Raw genomic sequence first — 17,852 nt, 5'->3', positions numbered from 1 at the left:
TTTGGTCTTCAAAATCACTGCAGATGATGACTACAGCCATGAAATTAAAAGACACTTGCTCCTTGGAAGAAAAGCTATGACCAACCTAGAAAGCATATTACAAAGCAGAGACATTACTTTGCTAACAAATGTCCATCTAGTTAAAACGATGGTTTTTCCAGTAGTCATGTGTGGATGTGAGAGTTGTACCGTAAAGAGAGCTGAGCACCACAGAATTGATGCTGTTGAAGTGTGGTGTTGGAGAAGACTCTTAAGAATCCCTTGAACAGTAAGGAGATCCAACCAGTCCATCCTAAAGGAGATCAGTCCTGGGTGTTCATTGGAAGGACTGATGCTGAAGCTGAAACTCCAATACTCTGGCCACCTGATGCGAAGAGCTGACACATTTGAAAAGACCCTGATGCTGGGAAAGATTGAAGGTGGGAGAAGGGGATGACAGCAATTGAGATGGTTGAATGGCATCACCGACTCCATGGACATGAGTTTGAGTAAGCTCCAGGAATTGCTGATGGATAGGGATGCCTGGCCTAGGCTTGTCCATGGGGTCACAAAGAGATGGACACGACTGATCGACCAACTGAATTGAATAGAAGAGAAATGGAAAAGACTCTCCTGAAAATATATTGGACCAGATTTGGCCAGTGAATGGATTTGAAAGAGGGAGATATGCAGGATCCAAAAATGGCATGGAAGTCTCATGGTTCAGTAACCAGGAAAATACTTAGATTTTTATGAGAAATAAGGGAAGAGAAAGCTTTGTGGGAGATTAAATTTCAGTGTAGAGGTGAGCCATTGGTTTATCCAAATGTATTCCATGGAAAGAAATGCAAATCTTGGCCCAAAAGACAAAAGAATGCTATAGACTTTTAGTCAATCATAAAACCATGAAATGTTCTTAGCAGCATTTTTACTCATCTGCTGTTGCTTCAATTGGTTTTGAAATTTTCTCAAAAATTCTTCCCTCTGTCTCCTCACAAACTCTTCCAGTATTTTTGAGTTTCAAATTCTTTTCAGCTTGTATTCAGCTCAGTTCAGTCACTCTGTCGTGTCCCACTCTTTGCGACCCCGTGAATTGCAGCACGCCATGCCTCCCTGTCCATCACCAACTCCCGGAGTCCACTCAGACTCGTGTCCATGAAGTCAGTGATGCCATCCAGCCATCTCATCCTCTGTCATCCCCTTCTTCTCCTGCCCTCAATCCCTCCCAGCATCAAAGTCTTTCCAATGAGTCAACTCTTCGCATGAAGTGGCCAAAGTACTAGAATTTCAGCTTTAGAATCATTCCTTCCGAAGAAATCCCAGGGTTGATCTCCTTCAGAATGGGCTGGTTGGATCTCCTTGCAGCTTGTATTAGAAGAACTTAAAACTTGATTGAAAGGAGACAATAGTAAGTTTTATAGTGTTCACTATGTCTTGAACCTCTCTCTAAACACATGGCCTAGATTAATTTTCCAAATTATTAATTTTCAATATAGATGTATATACACAATGTTACATTTTTATATCCACTTTTATAGATGGGCGATCTGAGGCATGAAGAAGTTACAAGCTCAGGGTAACTAGGTAAGTAGAGGAGCTAGAATTCAGCTTGGTTTCAGATAATGCACTTTGAATTATTACTGAGGGTGCCTCTGTAATGACTGCACTGTTTTAGTTCTTCAGTAGGGAGAAGATGAGATGATAACTTGAAGAGTTACACCATATTCCCATCATGTTTTAGGTTTGGAGGACCCAAACCATGGCCAAATTTCATGTGGACTTGAATGTGGAAAGTTAGGCACATGAGCGCGTGCTCCTCTTCCCAGCTCTGCACATGAACTCAGTAGAGAAGAGACCCAGTGACTGCTTACTAGTCATGCTGGTCTTCTTGCTGTGCTAGACTAGGGGGTTGGGTTTACTAATCCAAGGAATAGTATAAACTGACTTAATGTTCTCTTTTCACTTTCTTGTATATTTGTTTATATCTTATATTTTCATTTAAGTATACTTGGCTTATGATATTATGTTTCAAGTTGTACAAGAGAGTTATTTGATATTTTTATACTACAAGATAATACTCAAGTTAAGTCTAAGGTGACCATTTGTCACCTTTCAAAGTTACTACTGAATTTCCTGTGCTGTGTATTATATCTCCCTGACTCATTTTGGAACTGGAAGTTTTTTCCCCTTAATCTCCAACACCTATTTTACTCATCGCCCACCGCTACACACTTTGGCCACTACCAGTTACTTCTCGGAATCTATGAGTCTCTTTCTGTTGTGTGTTTGTTTATTTACTTTGTTTTTGGATTCTGCATGGAAATAAAATTGTACAGTAATTGTCTTCATTTGACTTATTTCAGTTAGAAATATGCTCTCTGGGTCTATTTCTGCTGGTGGAAATTATAAGATATTAGTAATAGTCCATTGTGTGTGTATATATATATATATATATACAATATATATAATACATATTATATTCCATGCCACATATTATTCCATTGTGTGTGTATATATATATATATATATCAATCACATATTTATCCATTAATTATTGATGGGTACTTAGGTTGTTTTCATGTCATGGCTATTATAAATAATGTGACAATTAGCATAGAGGTCTACATATTATTTCAAATTAGTTTTTTTTTTTTTTCAGAAAAGAATATACAAGTGGAATTTCTGGGTCCTACGATAGTTTTATTTTATTTTGGGGAAACTTCATACTGTTTTCTGTAATGGTTGTACCGGTTTATATCCCCACCAACAGTGACTGAGGACTCCCTTTTCTTCACACCCTCATCAACACTTGATGTTTGTTTTTGATGGTAGCCATTCTGACAGGTGTGAGGTGATATCCCATTGTGGTTTTGATGTGCATTTCCTTGATTAGTAGTGATTTGACTGGCCTGCTGGAGGGAGGGTAAGCTGCAAGAACTAGTGGGCTGAGGGAAGACTCCAAAGTGGGGCTTGCAGTCCTCACGGTGGTCATGGTAGAATGAGCTCCTCACAGTGGCTGCCACCTGGGAAGTCCCAGATGCTTCCTGCCTCTCTGGAGGCTCTCCAGGATGAGCAAGTGGGTATTATAAGACTGCCTTCGAACAAGTGCCTCTGTGCTGGGAGCGGAATGTGTGAAGTTTTGTGTGATCCCTGTGAGAGTGGAGTCTCTTTCCCACAGCCTCTGCCTCTCCTGTGTGCAAGCCCTGTTGGCCTTCACAGCTGAATGCTCTCGGTGCTTGTCTTGTCTTCCTGCTTCAAAGCTCCTGGGCCAGGGAGCCGCTGTGGTGCTCAGCTACTCACGTCTTGTAGAAAGCCTCTGTCACTGTGATTATCCCCTCATTGTGGTCACCTCCTTGGGGGTGTGGGGTTAACTATAACAAATCTCTGCCCCGCCCCCCCCCCCCCCCCACTGAATTTCACTGTGTTTCCTTCTTTGTATCTTTTGTTGTGGAAAATTCTTTCTCCTAGTCTTCATGTTGTCATTGTTGATAGTTACTCTGTGAAGAGCTGCAATCTTGGTGTGCCCTTGGGAGGAAATGCGCTCCAGCTCTTCCAACCCCACCATCTTGGCTGCACCAAAAATGCTTTGCTGCTGTCCTAACGGGGCTTCCTTGGTAGGTTTGCTGGCAAAGAATCCACCTGCAACCCATGAGAGTTCATTTCCTGGGTTGGGAAGATCCCCTGGAGGAGGACAGGCTACCCACTTCAGTATTCTTGGGCTTCCCTGGTGGCTCAGATGGTAAAGAACCCACCTGCAAATGTGGGAGACCTGGGTTGGATCCCTGGGTTGGGAAGATCCCCTGGAGGAGGTCATGGCAACCCACTCCAGTATTCTTGCCTGGAGAATCCCCATGGACAGAGGAGCCTGGCAGGCTACCGTCCATAGGGTCAGAAAGAGTTGGATATAACTGAGAGACTAAACACAGGCTCTCTTAACACCTAGTTTACTTGTATCCCACACTGTATTGAAAGAAGTGTAAGAGAGTGTCTTGGTTCTCTGAAGAGCAGAACTAGTGAAAGTGGAAACCCAAACTAGTTTGAAACGGCTGGGTGTCATGGAATTGAGCCTGAGTCTGAAGACCTGATTCTAAGAAATCTTGAATTTAATGAACAGAACCTCAGTATTATTATAGCAACGAGTTAAAACAAAACAAAAATGGCATCTTGTTCAGTTCTACACTTTAACTTTTGTTTCCTTGTCTACTTTTTCTATCGGAATGCAATGTAGGAAATTGGGTAGAGAAGTTCCTTTAACCAGGAAATCACAGTTACAAAAGGATCAAAAATACATTACCAGGTTTTGTAATATAAATTGCAAAGTGACCCAACCTACACTGTGCAATTTGATTTTTTTTCCAATTTGATTTTTATAGTAATTGTTCCAAACTGATAGGAAATATTTTATCATCTCTACTTTAGAAAGGAAGAATATGAAACAACAAATTTCAGTGACTTCCCAAGTTGACACAGTGATTAAATGAGATGTTATCCAGATTTTCTGAATCCAACTCCTATGCTCCTTTTACTATAACCTTTGGATTTTGTTTTTTTTAATTTTTATTTATTTATTTTAAAATTTATTATTATTATTATTTTACTTTACAATATTGTATTGGTTTTGCCACACATCAACAGGAATCTGCCACGGGTAGGATATCTCACTAGCCAACTCTCCAAAACTCCTTTCTCACTCTTGATTCTATGTCCTCCACCTAGTTTGGCAGGAAGTCCTACTCCCCATGGGGACCTCAGCTGATGATGAGTCTCTCTCTTGCAGCTATGCCATCTGGAACTTGATGTCTCTTTAGTTGCTGAGGCAGAGGAAGAGAGCTCTGAGGGGTCTCATACCAGCAATTAAACACTTCATCATTCCTTCTCACAAACCATTATCCAGGAGTAGTCACATGGTGGGGACTTTCAGCCTTCTGTGAGCCTGGACAGGGAGGGGGAGTGGTGGTGAGTAAGCACCAGAAGTCTTCTGCCATGACAACCTTGGATGAATAATGTTCACAGGAATGACGTGAAGATTAGAAATCATTAGGAAATAATTTCCCATACCTGGGTTTTTTTCAATTAATTTCTTTTTATACAAACAACAGTATCAAGGAATAAAATATATTTAAATTAACCCCAAACACATCATGTACACTAGCCACATTTAATGTGCCAACAGCCTGGAAGGCAGCCAGCTAAAATCTTCCATACACTCTGTGAAAACAACAGCCTTTATTGTCCCAAGATTACTGATCATTCTTGGTTTAGGAACTGAGCTTTTAGGTGCATCCAACTTAATGTCTAGACAGAGAGAAAGAATAAAAATAGCAGCATTTGCTTATTAATTATTTTTTTTCCTGATAACAAGGCATTAAAAACTCCCAAGATCCACTGTATTATTTCAGATAGATAGAACTGTGATACTTTTTCAGCAGCTAGAAATATCAGGCAGCTATAAGGATGGATTATCATTCAGTATTGCTCTGAACTCAGGAAGCTTAAGAGAGTAGCTAGGTAAATGACCAGAGCAATTTTAAATCTTAGAAACCAAAGAAACAGTATGATTTAATGGAAAAAAAGGTGGACTGCAGAGTCAAACGCCCTTGCTTTGGTTCTTGATTATGCCACTCATTGAGTCTCAGGCTGGCTGAATGTAAAAATATATAAATATTACAGCTGTCTTACTGAGTAATTGTGAGAAACCAATGGGATAGTTTTCGTGAAAGCCCTCTCCAGACTGTCAAGCACTAAAATAAAAATAAGTTGTTACTGAAGATTTGTTGGGTTGACATACAGGAAATGAAAGACCAAATCCTATGGGACGTAGGAACCAGTCTGGCCCTTACAAACATAGCCAGAGGAACTTGCAGTTTTCAAGCCTCTTTCTCTCCTGATTCTTAGTGCTGACATCTAAGCACGGTAAACTCTGCTCTTCCTTCCTCCACAAAAGTACAAGAAATTTGGAGTTCATTTCATGGTTAAGAACAATGTTCACTTTCATTATTACTATTCTTTCTAAATCTATTTTATGTAATCAGTGAGAAAGCTGTGTGTAGAAATAAAAACACACAAAAAGCAGGAAAAAAGCTTTATCTTTTCAAGCATGCTGAAAAAATGAAATAAAGTTTTCTTGTCCCGAAACATTTGCCTATAAAGATATTTCATATGATCAATTTGATGAGACGATCTAGTGTAAGGTAGATGTAATTTGCTCATTTGTTTCCAGCAAGTAACCTGAGCTCCTTCAAACAAAATGTGTGCCAGTGAGATCCTACAATGTACAGGATCGAGATGTGAACTTGACCAAACTGGCCAACGAATTAGTCAAGTAACATGAAATCTCACTTGGATGAAATATATGACTGGCATTGGAAAGCAATGCGCCTTTGTAATGGTAATAGTATTTTTGTTCAAGCTAATGAGTTGAGGAATAGATGTTAAAAAAAACTCAAGTTTTTTGGCTGTAACACTCCTTTATACAAACTAATTCCTCTGGAATGTAATCCTTAACTTTTTCTAGTGCTAAAATTTTAACGTGTCATGTTAAACTACCTAAACAGCCAGATGGTTAGAGATTTCTGAACCATCTTTTGGATGGCATTGCTTCCAAAAGCAGGTAGTTAACCTACATCTTCAGGAGACTGATGAATATTTCCATATGGGAAGCTAACATGGGCAACAATCCAACCTTGCTGGGCCTGTTTCCTCTCAACTCTGTTCGTCCATTCATTTATTCATTTCTTCACTCAACATATACTGTTGAAATTCCCTTTTGCCAGGCACCCTTCCAGGGGCTGGGAATGAAGCAGTAAGGAGGAAGGAGTTGAGGACAGGGGTTGGGATGGGGCTTTATAGAGACAGGGGGTATCTCTGAAGGGTTGAGAGGCGCCAGGGACCTAAATTAAACATCCAGACAAAACTTTAGAAGTAGAAATTGCAATTGCATTTGAAAGGAGACTGATCCATCAAAAGCCCAAGGTCAGAGTGTTCTTTTTGTATTTAAGAAAGAAGCAAACGTAACTACTTTAGCACAAAGAAGTGGAAGTAAGGTCCTTGAAGTTAAACCCTGCAGGGCCTTGGAGTTCAGAATGAGAGAATCATGGATTTGCTTTTAGATAGGATGGTTGCTATGGAAATACAGGGGGGTAGGAGAGAAGGACAGGCTACATTCCTGTTTTAGACTACTCTGGCCAGATCTGAAGAATGGAGTAAAGTAGTGTGTGCTTAGTTGCACAGTTATGTCCCACTCTTTGCAATCCCATGGGCTGTAGCCCACCAGGCTTCTCTATCCAAGGGATTCTCCAGGCAAGAATACTGGAGTGGGTTGCCATACACTCCTCCAGGGGATCTTCCTAACCCAGGGATCGAACCCAAATCTCCCACATTGCAGGCAGATTCTTTACTGATTAAGCCACCAGGGAAGCCCAAGAATACCGGAATGAGTAGCCTCTCTCTTCTCCGGGGAATAAAGGGATTCCTGTGCAAATAGAGAAGCCAGTTAGGAGACAACCGCGGCACAAGACGCCCACCTCCGTATGCCAAAGGTCTTGAATGCCTATTATTTAAGGGGCAGGTTAACACATGAAATTAACTTCTTAAGCTGGAAGCTCAAGACGCTCAGCTTTGAGACTTGCCTGGTGGTCCTGTGCCTAAGACTCCATACTCCCAAGGCAGGGGGCCTGGGTCCAATCTGGTCAGGAAACTAGATCCCATATGCTGCAACTATGACCTGGTTCAGCCAAATAAGTAAACATGTAAATATATATTTTGAAAAGCTCAGCTTTGATATGGCTGAACTTTGTGACTCTGGTTTCTTATTTAATACTCCTTCAGGAAGCTGACAAGTTCTATACTCTTTAAAGCCTCGGTTGCACTTATCAGTACCATAGAATGATACCTCACTTTCCCTCCACATGTAATGGTGGCAGAATCAAAGCAGACCATGTGTAATAAAAGCACTGGGAAAACCATCAACTTCAAAGCATGGTGCTCTGCAAAGGCCAGGTACTATTATGCATAATTATTGGTCCTGATTTGATTTTCAACAAAGAACTCTTTGTTTTCTCAATAGTGGTCAAAGAGGAATCAAATGTTATTCTAAAACACAACTAAATCTTGCTTTCTAGTACCCCAGGTAAAGTAAGTGGAATCTGAAAAGGATAATTTATGATTTTTTTTAAAGAAAATGTGTGTTTCTTTATAAATAAATATATATATATATATATATATATATATATATATATATATATATATATGAGACATACAATTGGCAATTTGACATACTTAAAATTGGTAGAGTAATTTTTAAGATATATATCTTTGAAATGTCATGTTTTTCATCATGAAATTGAGCCATGGGGGTTTAATTGACTATATTAAAGATTACAGCTGCATCTCAGGACACTCAGATGCCTGCCTCTGCCTGTGTACCCCAACTTCTGTCCAGACAAACCACAAAGCATGATGAAATGATACTGTTGAGTTTTGTAGAATTTAATCTAGTTGAACTCTTTCTGAATGACCAGAGCAACCAGCAGGAGGTCTCCCACAACCTGACCATCCTTACTTCCATCTTCCTTGACCACCTTTTTTTCTTTCTCATAATATTGAAAATTAAGGCCTACAGAAAATTGAAATGGGTGGTTAGGAAGTTTCAGCCTGGTTTTGAGGAATTCTAGGCCATTAGGGTCCAGTACTCTTGCCTGGAAAATCCCATGGACAGAGGAGCCTGGTAGGCTGCGGTCCATGGGGTCACAAAGAGTTGGACACAACTGAGCGGCTTCCCTTTCACTTTTCACTTTCATGCATTGGAGAAGGAAATGGCAACCCACTCCAGTGTTCTTGCCTGGAGAATCCCAGGGACGGGGGAGCCTGGTAGGCTGCTGTCTATGGGGTCACACAGAGTCCGACATGACTGAAGTGACTTAGCAACAGCAGAGCAGAGCAGGCCATTAAGGAGTCCCTTGCCTGGTGTCTGACTAATCATTTTCTCATAAGTGGATTCAGCCTTTTCTACAACCTCTTCACTCAGATTTTCTTGCCACGGTTTCCTGGGAGATGACTCCACAATGACTCCGTTTTTTTGTTTTTTAAGGAACAAATACAGGTGAGGAAGAGAGAAAAGAAAAAAATATATATGTTTTTAAAATGTTGCCTTCCTTCACATCAAGCCTTTTTTTTTTTTTTTTTATAACAGCACAACACATTATTAGCAGTCCTAGGAAATATTTATGGAAATTGAGATTTTACAAAATGCATTATATAGGTTATCTGCTTTTAAAAAACACACACACTGTAAATAAATCATCATTTTATGGTGAAGAACCAGAAGCATACACACAAGTAAGCTGTAGAACTAGGAAATTAACCTATGTCTTTCCACTTTTCTTCCACAGACTCACAGTTGCATGGAAAGACTATGTTAGAATAGTCTTGAAAGTGTGTATTCACAAGGCATTTAATATTTGAGACTGGATACAGGTGACTCTGCTCTGATAGAGATTAGGAGGACAGGGGAGAGAAGGGATTTAAGAGGTAGTTGCACCTGGCTTGGAATTTCTGTGCCTTCACTTGCTAGCTTTATAAAAGTGCTCCTTTATTTAACAAGTGTTTATAGGCTGCTTATCAAGTGATGGGCTCTGTGATAGACACATATGTCAGAAACAGTAAAGATTCTCATTTTTTAGATGAGAAAAGCAGGAAACAGAAGCAAAGTCCCTAGGTTTCCAAAGGGAAGACAAGAGAAGAAAGTACTCCTGATTCTAGTTTAATTACCTGTCCATTAGATCATACTGTCTTCCAGTTGCTAATAAGTATACTGATTTTATTTGTTTAAAGAATATGGCCTTTACAAAAAAATATTCCTTCTATTGAAGAGCCTATTATTTCTTTAGAGGAAGACATTTCAAATGGATAAAGTAGTTCATGGATGTTTAGATCGAGCTATTAGATGTTTAAGAAACTATGATATCTCTTTCCAAGGGAAGCATCTATTCCTAAAATAATCATGAGTAGACAGAAGCTGAATAAATAAAAAATTATTTTAACAGATAATATATTAATGGGGACTATTAATTGATATGCATACATTTAGAAATATGAACTATGTATTAAAATACTATTGCTAAAAACAAGAATTAAAGCTATCAAAACATAAAATACATCCAAAATTTTTCTTCCTTGAATAAGAAATGGAATACCAAGAAAGGGGAAATGCACTATAAAATTATGTCAGTAAAATTTCACCTTTTAATCATAAAAACAGACAGTAAATTCCAACGTGTTTAATTAAATAGTCAAATCAAGATGTAATGGATGTCAAAATAGTACATAAAGCACATTAAATAGTGAGATTTATCTCTGCTAAATCTGAAACAACTTCATAAAGATAGTTAAAGAGAATTTAAGAAAAATGATGACATTTTTTAGAGTTCAACTGACCACTTAATTTTTTAAAGTAGCATTAATGGTGTATTTATTTTATTGGACGTAAGAAACCTTGAGATATAAGTAGTTAATAGAAGACAAGTATTTTACTTTTTATTTGGGGGGAAGATATCATAGTTCTCCAAATGTTTTATTTCGTATTTTTTAAACTAGAGAAGTAACACTGAGATAAAATAGACACACTGAGATTTATTAATAATGTATATTTTTCCAGCTGTTTGTTACCAGACCCATACTTCTGAGTCGTCCATATTGTGATTATTCAAAGAAGCACCTAGAAATGATTCAAGTCCATTTAAAGTGGTCATCAGTACAAATATTTTGAGTAAGATAACATTTTAGAAATGTGCATACTTCTATTCCCATAACATTTCAGAACCTGGACATAATCTACAAATAAATGGATACAGGCAGATGCTATGTGTGTAGGTAGCTGGATAGACAGAAAAAGAGGACCTGGCATTATATGTAAAACATTATGTATAAAAACTGTTATTTCTAGATAGCCAGGGAAGTTTGAAATTATTGGATAAAACATTAGTGCTTAAAAATACTGTACATATTTGATGTCTGCAACTGTAATCAACTTGAATCTCTTGACTTCTTACAGTCTGGTATTGGACATTTGGTGTTTTAGTTTAGGAAGTCTGCCATCTTTATCACCTGTGTTCTTTTGTGTTTTTCCTTAGAAGACAGAATAGAATGATTTTAATTCTATAATTATTTGAATACAATGGAGTCCACAGACTCACCATATGGTCCTGTTATTAACACTTTTGTCCCAAATGTTTCTGTGTTTCTTAACATGATGTTAAAAAATTCTAATTTGTTCAAAAAGGAAGGTTTGTCAGAAACTTATTGACTTGCTTAGGAATTGATTTCTATTTATTTTTCTTATTTAGAATTGTAACTGTGATTGATATAATATTGGATGATCCCTACCAAGCTAAGTACTATTTTGTTTATGATAATAGGTAGCATTTATTTAGTGCGTATGCTTTGTGCCAGCTATTTCTAAATTCTTAACCTTTAGAATCTTATTTAACCCATGCAATAATTGCATTAGGGTGAGTAAAAATAATATCCATTTAATACTTGGGGAAATGAGACCTAGAGGGAGATAAGTATCTCACTTATGTACAATATGGAGCAAGCTATGAGCTTGGGTAGCCTGTATGAAACTTCTTGCTAACAGTCTTAGTATAACTGTTCTGTGATGTGGATTAAAGCTAAATTTCAAGCACCATTTGATTAGTCATTAATAGTTTTTGTTATCATAACTATGCCTTTGTATTAGTTTTATGTCATTATCAGGCCCTTCAAATAGAGACACAGATGTAGAGAACAAACACATGGATACCAAGAGGGGAAGGAGGGTTGGGATGAGTTTGGAGATTGGGATTTTATATATATACTACTGATATTTTATATACAATAGATAACTAATGAGAAACTGCTGTATAGCACAGGGAACTATATTCCTCTGTGGTAACCTGAATGGGAAGGGAATTCATAACAGGAGGTATATGTATATGTATATGTATATGTATATGTATATGTATATGTATATGTATGGCTGGCTGATTCACTTTGCTGTGCAGAAAAAACTAACACAACACTATAAAGCAATTATACTCCAAAAATTCACTCTTCGATCATGGATTATGTTTGGGAAAAGTGAACAGCAGGAGATCTTGACTGGCACATATATTTTCTTATTTCCCACAAACATTCATTTGTGCCATTGCTCTTCCCTGTCCTAACTCTCACTTAATCATGGCCCTTTCTCAGCAGAATCATTTTCTTTCACCTGTCCTTCAAATATTGATGGTCTATAGGATCTGGGGCTCTGATCTCCTCGCCATCAATGTGTGGGTGATGTGAGGGGGCCAGGATTCGTGGTCATTAATGACTTGTGAGTCTTTTTGGCTGGTCCACCCTGTGCTGGGAGCGTTGGACTAGTATATAGCATACAGTTTCAAGAACAATGCTAAGATTTTCCACATGGAAAGACACCGAGATGGGTAAATTCACCAATACCCTCCCTATCCAAATTGTCTTTTTCTTCCTATTTTCCTCTGCTTCAGTGATCTGCCTCATCATTAGCATCTTGCCCCAAAGGAAAGTCATGAGTATGCTTTGTTGGCTATCTCAATACTTTCCCCTTTTATGTTCTGCCTGTAAATTTTACCCCCCAAGTGCTGTTTAAGTATTACTGGGGAGGCAGTAATAAAAGCAAATTTTTTATTACTAATGTACTTGATGTCTTTATAATCTGATATGTAGACTGACTTAATAAATCCCTACTTGGTTTTCATTGATTTATATCCTCAATCTGTTTCATTTTCCATTAAAAAACCCAATATCTTTTCAAAAAAAAAGAAAACCACTTTTCTTGCCGTTGTTCACATGCTGTATAATAATTCCACATGCCTGAGGAAATGACCTGGCTCTCTAATGTTGCAAGTAAGTTCTCACTCAGTTGGTAAAAAATCTATCTGCCATGCAGGAAACCCCAGTTCGATTCCTGGGTCAGGAAGATCTGCTGAAGAGGGATAGGCTACCCATTCCAGTATTCTTGGGCTTCCCAGGTGGCTCAGCTGGTAAAGAATCTGCCTGCAATGTGGGAGACCTGGATTCAAGACCTGGGTTGGAAAGATCCCCTGGAGAAGAGAAAGGCTACCCACTCCAGCGTTCTGGCCTGGAGAATTCCATGGACTGTATAGTCCATGGGGTCGCAAAGAGTCGGACATGACTGAGGGACTTTCACTTTCAGTTTCAATCTTGCCCAGTCTCCTTTCTACTTTCTTTACTTCCTTTCTCTTCACAGTATGCAATGGTTATACTAAGCATCTTTCTATTCTCTGAACACGGTGTCTTTCTCTCATTAAAACAACAGAAAAAACTGGTATCAAATCTCTCTGAACTCCATCCCCCTTTGCTGAAATCAGAATAGTTACTTATGAGCTAAATTGTAGCCCCCCACACACCACTGGTAGAGAGATTGTACCTTCTTTCTATTTTTCTATGTACTGTTGCAGTTGGCACACTGAGCTTTATTTTGCTTGGTAAGTAAGTGTTAGTTGCTCAGTCTTGCCCAACTCCTTACGACCCCATGGACTGCAGTCCACCAGTCTCCTCTGTCCATGGGATTCTCCAGGCAAGAATACTGGAGTGAGTTGCCATTTCCTTCTCCAGGGGATCCTCCCAACCCAGGGATTGACCTGGGTCTCCTGCACTGCAGGCAGATTCTTTACTGACTAAGCTACAAAAAAGGCCTTATTTTGCTTGATTTATTGGTTTTCCCACCTATGTTTCTTTTTTTTCTGTGTTTATATTGGCCTATAATTTTCTTTTTTGGTAGTGTTCAGGTCTGGATTTAGTATTAGGGTAATTCTAGCCTCATAATATGAATTTAAGAGTGTTCCCTCTTATTTTGGGGAGAGAATTTGAAGACAGGTATTATTTTTTCTTTGAAGTTTGGTAGAATTCACCAGCGAAACCATCTGGCACTGGATTTTTGTTCATTGAGAGGTGTTTGGTTACTGATTCAACCTCTTTACTAGTAATTGGACCAATTATGATTCACTTCATGATTCACTTTCAGTAGGTTGCATGTTTCTTAGCTTTCTGAATGTTGAGCTTTAAGCCAACATTTCACTTTCCTCTTTCACTTTCATCAAGAGGTTCTTTAGTTTTTCTTTGCTTTCTTCCACAAGTATGATGTCATCTGACTATCTGAGGTTATTGATATTTCTCCCAGCAATCTTGATTCCAGCCTGTTCTTCATCCAGCCCAGCATTTTGCATGATGTACTCTGCATATAAGTTAAATAAGCAGAGTGATGATATACAGCCTTGATGAACTCTTTTTCCAATTTGAAACCAGTCCATTGTTCCATGTCCAGTTCCAACTGTTGCTTCTTGACCTGCATACAGATTTCTCAGGAAGCAGGTCAGGTGGTCTGGTATTCCCATCTCTTCAAGAATTTTCCAGTTTGTTGTGATCCACACAGTCAAAGGCTTTGGCATAGTCAATAAAGCAGAAGTAGATGTTTTTCTGGAACTTTCTTGCTTTTTTGATGATCCAGCGGATGTTGGCAATTTGATCTCTGGTTCCTCTGGCTTTTATAAATACAGCTTGAGCATCTGGAAGTTCATGGTTCATGGACTATTAAAGCCTGGCTTGGAGAATTTTGAGCATTACTTTGCTAGTGTGTGAGATGAGTACAATTGTGCAGTAGTTTGAGCATTCTTTGGCATTGCCTTTCTTTGGGATTGGAATGAAAACTGACCTTTTCCAGTCCTGTGGCCACTGCTGAGTTTTCCCAATTTGCTGGCATTTACTGCTATTGATTCTCTCTTAGATCTGAATTTTGCTGCATTTCATAAGTTTTGGTATGCTGTATTTCCATTTTCATTTCTGATGTAATATATGACTTATCCTGAATACATTCCATATATGCTTGAGAAGAATTTGTATTCTGTTGTTTTTGGATGGAAGGCCTGTTTAGTCTATTTGGTCTAATGCATTGTTCAAGTCAAATGTTTCCTTATTGATTTTCTATCCAGATGATATATCCATTAATGAAAGTAAGATATTGACATACCTTAAAATTATTGCATTGCTTTCTGTTTCTCCATTTAGATCTATTAATATTTACTTTATATAAACCTAAGTTTCAAAATGAAGATTGTATAATATTAGTATTCCATTAACTATGCAAAAACATCCCCTATAAAAAATTTTGGTTCGTAGTAGACTAGCAGCAATCACCAAACTAATAAATTATTTTATAATAGAGAAAAATTATAAGATTTGCATGGAATTGGCATATATTCAAATTAAAAACAATATACAGTGTTAATTTACCTAGGGGCATATAAAATCTGAAAGATTTGTGTTAATTGCAAAGCAACAATTTACTCACATAATAGCAAGGAAACAGTTATATTGTTATAAATTTCTTATTCTATACTAAGAAGACTTATAGACATTAATTTTCATAGTACAAGTTTATAACAAAACTGACATTTCAAGGTCAAATGCTAATTGAGATTTGGGTAAATGAAAGATGTCTCATTGAAAAGAACTTTAATAATCTTGCAGATAAATTTTCTGATGTTTAAATAATAAAATCAGAATATCAGGATAAGGTAAAGATTAGTGGGAGAAAAATGAATTTTCCCCTTAAGATCACTGTCACACATGCTTATTATGCAAATATTTTTCCAAACTATTTTTCACATGCATTATTCTGATTAGAAATTTTATTTATCTTTCAAATTTATGGATAGAGCAACTAAACAGAAAATTAACAAGGAAACACAAACTAGTCAGTGGTTTTCAAACATCAGATTTCATGTGAATTACCTGGAGATATTGCTTATAATATACACTCTAAGCTAGTAGGTCTGAGGTAGGGCTCAGGCTTCCTTATTTCTAGAAATCTTTTAAGTGATTTCAATGCCGGTTTTCTGAAGACTACACATTGATTAGAGAAGACTTAAAGCAGTGGTTCTCATTTGTGTTGCATATTAATTAACTAGATGGTTTTTTAAAACTACTGGTGCCTGAACAACAAAAGCAAAAATCTGCAGATGAAACTGTATCCAACTCAAAAGCTTCTGCACAGAAAAAGAACAACAAAATGAAAAGAAAACTTATGGAATGGGAGAAAAAATTTGCTAATCATGTATCAGATAAGAGGTTTTATCCAAAATATATAAATAGCTGATGCAAATTAAATGACAACAGAAAAACAATGTGATTTATTGAATCGCCAGTCTATGTCTGACGCAGGATACAGCATGCTTGGGGCTGGTGCATGGGGATGACCCACAGAGATATTATGGGGAGGGAGGTGGGAGGGGGGTTCATGTTTGGGAACACATGTAAGAATTAAAGATTTTAAAATTAAAAAAATAAAAAAATAAAAAAAAGACCTTCCGAGAAAAAAATAAATAAAAATGGGTGGAATAGACGTTTTTCCAAAGAGGACTTCAAAATGACTATCAGACACGTGAAAAGATGCTCAACATCACAAATCATCAGGAAAACACAAGTGAAAGCCACAGTGAAATGTCTCACACCTCTTAGAATGGCTGCTGTCAATAGACAAGGGACAACAGGTGCTGGTGGGGAGGTACAAAAAAGGGAAACTTTACACATGTTTGGTGGAATGTGAGCCAGTACAACCATTATGGAAAACAATAAGGATATTCCTTAAAAAACTAAACATAAGTCTACCACATGATCCAACAATTACACTTTTGGGTGTATACCCAAAGAACTAAAAATAGGATTTTGAAGAGAAATATGCACTTTCATGCTTATTGCAACAGTATTCACAATAGCGAAGATATAGAAACAACCTAAATGTTTATCACAGAAAAAATATATATATACAATGGAATATGATTGAGTTATAAGAAATTAGGCTATTCTGCCATGTGTGGCAATATAGATGAACCTTGAGCACAGTATACTAAGTGAGATAAGTCAGCTTGAGAAAGGCAAATACCGTATGGTATCACTTATATGTGAAATCTAAACATGTCAAACTCATAAAAGACAGACTATGAGATGGTGGTTACTAGGGGGTGGAGGGCAGAGGGATTAAGAATGATGTTTTTAAACTTGCAAATTTTCAATAAGAAGCAAGTAAGCCATAGAGATCTAATGCACAGTGTAACGAACATAGACAACAATATTGTACTACAATCGTCAAACTTGCTGAGAGACTGAAAATTAATTATCCAACCACTAACAAGAAAGAATAATTATGTAATGTGATAAAGGCCCTAAATATTGCTGCAACAGCAATCATATTGCAGCATATAAATGTACCAACTAAACACTTTGTACACCTTAAATTTACATGATGATATATGTCAAATATAGTCAATTAAAAATGGGCCCATTTCAGTTGTAAACATACATACAGAAGTCCTAAATAAAATATTTGCTAATTAAATTTTTGAAAATACCCACTGGTACCTGACTCTCCTTGTAAGTCATTTTGATTTAATATGTATATGATATTGCTTGGATATTGTGACTCTTTAAAAGCTTCAAATGTTTACAATAGGCAGCAAATTGGTGAAAACACCAATTTAGGATAAGTTTAAAATTTTGCATACACATTTTCTTCACAAAATGTAAGTTATTTATTGTCATTATTTTCATTTATTAATTGTATTTGTAGCATGACTATGAATCAGTATTTAGATAAAGCAGTAGAATATGAATTAATCCATGATGTTTCATCAAAAATGTATGTAAGTGATGAAAGTACATATTATATTGTGACTCTTTCATAGTGAATGTACAGGGAGATATATGTTAATTTGACTAATAAAGTGTAGCTTACTAAAAATATTATGTGTGTGCATACACTTGTACACACAAATAGCTATTACACAGAATATCAG

Source organism: Ovis canadensis, chromosome 20 (genome assembly GCF_042477335.2).
Source record: "Ovis canadensis isolate MfBH-ARS-UI-01 breed Bighorn chromosome 20, ARS-UI_OviCan_v2, whole genome shotgun sequence".
NCBI classification, from domain to species: Eukaryota; Metazoa; Chordata; class Mammalia; order Artiodactyla; family Bovidae; genus Ovis; species Ovis canadensis.
The sequence above is the reverse complement of the archived record's forward strand: the minus strand, read 5'-3'. Positions refer to the sequence as shown.